At 54.1% G+C, this 5,432-nt stretch overlaps 1 long non-coding RNA gene across 1 annotated transcript; it reads right to left on the bottom strand.

Annotated features, from left to right (window-relative positions):
- Nucleotides 1-1,651: 1,651 nt before the first annotated feature.
- LOC140661296 (uncharacterized) lies at nt 1,652-4,954 on the bottom strand. The gene is made up of 3 exons (XR_012045702.1): nt 4,785-4,954; nt 4,499-4,541; nt 1,652-1,832 (listed from the first exon to the last, which is right to left on the bottom strand). It is a non-coding gene; the product is annotated as an uncharacterized lncRNA (long non-coding RNA).
- Nucleotides 4,955-5,432: the final 478 nt, after the last annotated feature.

Raw genomic sequence — 5,432 nt, 5'->3', positions numbered from 1 at the left:
CCAGGTACCACAGCATTCTACCCGGCACCCCAAATCGCCCAGACCCTCTGTTCCCACACACGTACCCCAGGAAGAGCTGGGTACTAATTTCATACACCCGAAGTGCTGGGTACTGGTTTCACATCATGCTTCTGCTAAATCCGGTCGCTGCCTGGCAGCAATGCAATGGGTGCCGGCATTTGAGCTCAGTCCCTGCCCCGTGGCTCAGCCCGTGGTGCTGCTGCTGCTGTAGGAAAGACCGGAATTCATTCCTGTGGCAAGACTAGGGTTGTCTACAAGAGAAACGGTCTTTGTGCTGAAAACGCCCCGGGCTGCACCACTCCCTCCCGCCCTGCCTCAACGGTGTCAGTACATTTCCATTGCTCTGTGGTGGCAACACCCATTTTTCTTCTCCAAGCACTCCTGTGCTCAGCCCCAGCAAGTGTCTGTGCAGGTGCTGGAGCCCATTTTCCCATGGAGAGCTGGAGAAGGGGGCTGGAGACGTGCTCAGGAGCAGGGGAACGGGACCACCTTCAAAGGTGACTGCAAAGAGAGGCGGTGGTACCGGCCGCCTGCTGTGAGCGGTGTGTGCTGTCGCAGGCAGAGGAACCAGCAGCCCCGGGAAGCTCGGGCTGCGGAGGTGCCGCGGGCTCCGGCATGGGCCGAGCTCAGCTTGGGGAATAGCCTGTGGTGCAGAAGCTGAGCTGGTACTTAATTGCACTTGCGAACTTAGCCCAAAGGCCCTTTAGTACTGCTCAGTCCTGGGGCACTGGTACACCTTCTGCACCGTGCCGGCAGGTCTGGCAGCCTGGGAACGCCATGCTCGGCACGCTGCTCGCTGCCTGTGCACCGGAGGGAGCACGGGGAGAGAGCACGGCTCCTGCTAACAGGGTCTGCACCGAGCAGGTGCCAAGTGATGCTTCAGAGCAAGAGAAATGCCCTTTTGGAGGCGGGGTTGGAGATCCCAATGGAGATCAGCATCCCTTTCCTCTCTGGGGCACATCTCGCCTCAACTCCCAAAGCCCCAGTCTCCCGCTGCTCCAGCTCTCACGGGCCACTGCGCCGTGGTAATTACTGCAGCTCTCTGGGGAAATGGGATCTTCGTCTTTGCTGTAATTACCACTACACATCCACAGCAAAGCGATCAAAGGGAGCAGGGGAGGAGGGGATGAGGAGATTGCTGTCTCAGAAGCAGGTTGCACCGGCGGTGCACGCAGCAGGCACGCTCAGGCACACGCTGGCCATAAGCACCTGACAGAGTCACGGCCCTGAAAAAAAACACACACACACAGAGCTCAGCACCATCACTTGAATCTAGCCCAGATGGGGCAAGTTATACTGCTGCTGGCTGGTGGCTCCCTGGGATGAGGGTCTCTGGCATGGGAGGTACAGCAAACCCCTCCTCAGTCCCAGGTTGCCCATCAGGAGAAGCCCTTGGCTAACGGCTTTGCCTTCCCTGTTCAGTCCATCAGTCTCCAGGTCAACCACCCAGCCCCTTCCACTAGCACAAAATCCATTAGAAACAATTTGATTTCCTTTATTTACACATGTCATTTGGGAAAAAGCCTAATCCTATTGCAACTGGGGGAAAAAAAAAAAAAAGTAATTCCAGTTTTACAGCCTTGGGCCTGGAGGAGCTGGAGTGCTGCAGGCAGACGAGATGCTGTTTCCAAGGCTGTGTCCTGTGCTTGGTACACTCTCATTTTACTCAGAGCCTCGCCTGGGGCGGATGATGCAACGTCTTGCAGAGACCATCAGGTGCAGGGGGATTTCCATCCCGGGCGTACAAATGCAAATGCAACAGTAAGATCTTGCAGCCTCACAGTTTTGCTGTCTCCTGTTTCTGGCACAGTCTGCCAGGAGAAAAAAATAAAAACCAGTGTTGGGGGGCACGGTGGGGTGTAAGCCCTAGCAGTAATCCTTGACTGATGGTGCATTGACCCTGCAAACACCGATCTCCAGACTCACTGACAGCCAGAGGAGCAGTGCTCTGGCACTCAATGGGGCTGCTCGTGTGACGTTCCTCATGCGGATAAGCATCGTGCCAAATCAACCTTGTATCTTACGTGGATTTAAATAATTGGCTGCGTTTTTCAAGGCAGAGGTAAGACAAGCTCAGAGAAAGCAGATCTTTAAAAAGCACAGCTGAGAGAAGGGTTTAGCTGTGTTCGGAGCGGCAGGGCTGGGTGTCCCAAGGCACCTGGAGAGCACAGGGGTGTTTCCTGCAGGGCTGGCAGGGGCTGTGTGGGGTGTGGGGCCTTGTCCTGGATTCGGCTGGGACAGAGTTAATTTTCTTCCTAGTAGCTGGTACAGTGCTGTGGTTTGGATTTTAGTATGAGAATAAGATTGATAACACGCTGATGTTTTGGCTGTTGCTAAGCGGTGTTTACAGTGGTCAAGGACTTTTTTCAGCTCCCCATGCTCTGCCAGGTGCCCAAGAAATGGGAGGGGGCACAGCCAGGACAGTGGATCCAAACTGACCAAAGGGCTATTCCATACCATATGATGTCGTGCCCAGTATAGAAACTGGGGGAGTTGGCCGGGGGGGAGGGATCGCTGCTCGGGGCCTGGCTGGGCGTCGGTCGGCGGGTGGTGAGCGGTTGTATAATTTTTTTTTTTCTTTTTCTCTCCCTTGGGTTTTGTTCCTCTCTCTCTCTTGTTGTTTTCCTTCTCATTACAATTCATTATTATTATTACTATTATTTTGTTCCCATTATTAAACTGTTCTTATCTCAACCCACGAGTTTTCTTACTTTTGCTCTTCCGATTCTCTCCCCCATTCCACCGGGGGGGAGTGAGCGAGCAGCTGTGTGGGGCTTAGCTGTCGGTTGGGGCTAAACCACGACAGTCCTGAAACCTGCAAAGCGCTTGAGTCCCTGACAAATGGGACCATAAATCCACAGCTGGCTGGAGCCAACATCCGAGCAGATAACGCACTTACTTTCTCAACAGTTATTTGTAGGTGAGTAAAGGTTGCAGGAAGGAAGGCTCTGATTATCTAATATACTTTTGCAATATGTTTATCTCTTAATTGCGTGTTCCCAGCGTCAAATTCTCCCAGGCTCTTTCTCTTTCCAGTGACCAGCGGAGGCTGTGCATGCAGAACCCAGCACCAGGGCAGTTTAGCAATCTCAGGCTTCTGGTTTTTGTGCAACCCTGTTGCTATGTGGTCCTGCTGGGAACTGCAACGCTCACATCCAAACCACACCGAGCCGACAGCCCAGTTCCTCCCCAAGTGTTTATTCTGTTGTCACGAGAGCGCTGACGTGTTATTACTTACAGGCACTTGAAGGGAGTGTGACCACGAGGCAGCGGGAGCCAACGCAGCAGCTGGAGGTCAGTCTGAAGCTCTGCCTGTGCAAGCGTGGGCTCGGCCGTGGACTTCCCATGCCACCCACACGAGGAGCGGCAGGAGGCCTTCACCTCCCATGCACTGGTGCCCTTTTAGGCTGAATCAAGTGAGACGGAAACGGGATTCACCCACATCCTTTGCACAAACTGCTCTTAGCCACCATCCTTGCCTTGCCGAGCAGCCTGCAGCGGGCCCTGCTGTGCACAGCAGTAGATACAGCACAGCCCAGGCCAGACGTCTTCACTGTCTTTGCCAGAGCAACACTTTCAGGAGAAGATTTCAGTGATGCCATCCTACTGGTGTCAGCCCTTAGGGCAGACTCGCTTACCGATGCAAAGATGGTCCGAGTCACCAGTCTATACCTCTGCCCATGTGGGAGCAAGCTATAGCAGCGTAACCACATCTGTATCGTGATGCTGGGCTGTTTTATGTGCCCTGAGCTGCACAGAGGTGAGACTCAGTGACACCAGGCTCCGAGATATCTCGCAAAGCCAGCTGCTAGTTGAGACAGGTAAAGAGGGAAGAGGATGGATCAACGGATGGATGGATGGATGAATGGATGGATGGATGGATGGATGGACAGAGGTCTGGAAGAAGCTAGATCAGATGCATGGATCACCTTACTGTCCCCAGGTCCCTAGCAATCGAGGCTGCTTTGCACCACGCAGCCGCAGGGGTTGCTGTCTAGGAGCTTGAGCAACCCGGGGCTTCGTGCTGCCCGTGCTATCAGCCCTAACCGGGAGGGCTCACAAGCCATGCACATGCGTGCCTTGGCATGGCCAAGAACGAAGCTGGGCCGGTCGCTTCCTCCTCCCCCTGCTTTTAATGTCACCAAACCCAGCTGCTGCTTTCAACACACGTCCCTTGGCAGGAGGCGAAGAGAAGCAGGCCGCCGGGTAGAGCTGCCAAAGACGTCGCGGGAAGTCAAGGGCAGACGTGCGGTGAGGCAGCGGGGAGCGAGACGCCGCTCTGCAGACAGACCCAGCCCTGCTTCGGCACAGCCTGCGCCTGCCGGGGGGTCCTCGCCGAGCACCCGCCCGCCCGGCCTTGATCCTCCCGCTGCTCTACAACCTGCTCAGCCCTGCGTAGCGATGCCAGGCGATGGACATGTCTCTCCTTCCTTCCTACCCTGCTGAGTGCTTTCCCTCTCTTCCCTTCTCCACTCACCTTCTCCCCGCGTGTGTGGGAGACCTTCTCCCTGGCTCCATTTCTTTTCCAGTCAGAAGCAAGTCACCAAAAGTGAGGTCACATGTTGTTTCCAAGGGAAGCAATAAATTAAGATAAATAAAAGATTAAAAAACACAGCCAGGTTATTTTAAGACATCAGAAAACTAAGGCCAAGGGTAACGCTCTCGGCTTTATGGCTTTTCACGGACCCAGCCACAGAAATCCCACCATCAGCGATGCTGCGTGGACCCTTCTGCTCACCATGCTTTGCTGTTAGCACTTTTACCTTTTCGAGGTAGTTTTTCAAGGCAGCTTTTCAAGGTCTCCGCTGAGGGTGCTGGAAGGCCCTGCGTGCCACACGCACCCTCAACAGGCAGCGCCTGCCGCAGAGAATGTACTGCCTGCTCGGCGCTGGCTGGGTGCTTGTTCCTGCCAGTGTTTCTGGACCCCACTCAGCTAGACTATGTGCAGGGTACGCTTGCAACGCATCTGAATAATTCAGTCAGTAGTTTAAATATGCAAAACACGCAGCACAATCTAGTAAGCTGGGGTTTTTCTAAAAGAATTTGGAACTGCTTCATTCTGGCTGCTGAAGCTTTGGAGGGCAAGGAGGGGGTTGCCTTCGCCTCTGCCCAAAAACGGCCGCATTTCAGGGGTGATGACGCGATCCCTGTTGCGTTACGCAGCGTGCTGAGGCTCACGGGCCTTCTTTCGTCAGGCAGTTTGTTATGATAATGTTGATGCACAGGCTGTCGTTATCTGGCAGCATAACCGCTTGCTTTATGAAATAACTCAGCGTGACAGCTCTGCTTGCTAGCAGGCAGGCCCATGTCTGGCTTCTAATCTGGCATCAGAAATCACTCCCCTTCCTTGAGCTACAGACTAATATTAAACGTTTCATTTGCATTACTCCAGATAATCTGTTGGAGAGCAC

Source organism: Ciconia boyciana, chromosome 18 (assembly GCF_034638445.1).
Source record: "Ciconia boyciana chromosome 18, ASM3463844v1, whole genome shotgun sequence".
Classification (NCBI taxonomy): Eukaryota; Metazoa; Chordata; class Aves; order Ciconiiformes; family Ciconiidae; genus Ciconia; species Ciconia boyciana.
Note: the sequence above shows the minus strand (reverse complement) of the source record. Positions and strands in the feature narration are given on the sequence as shown.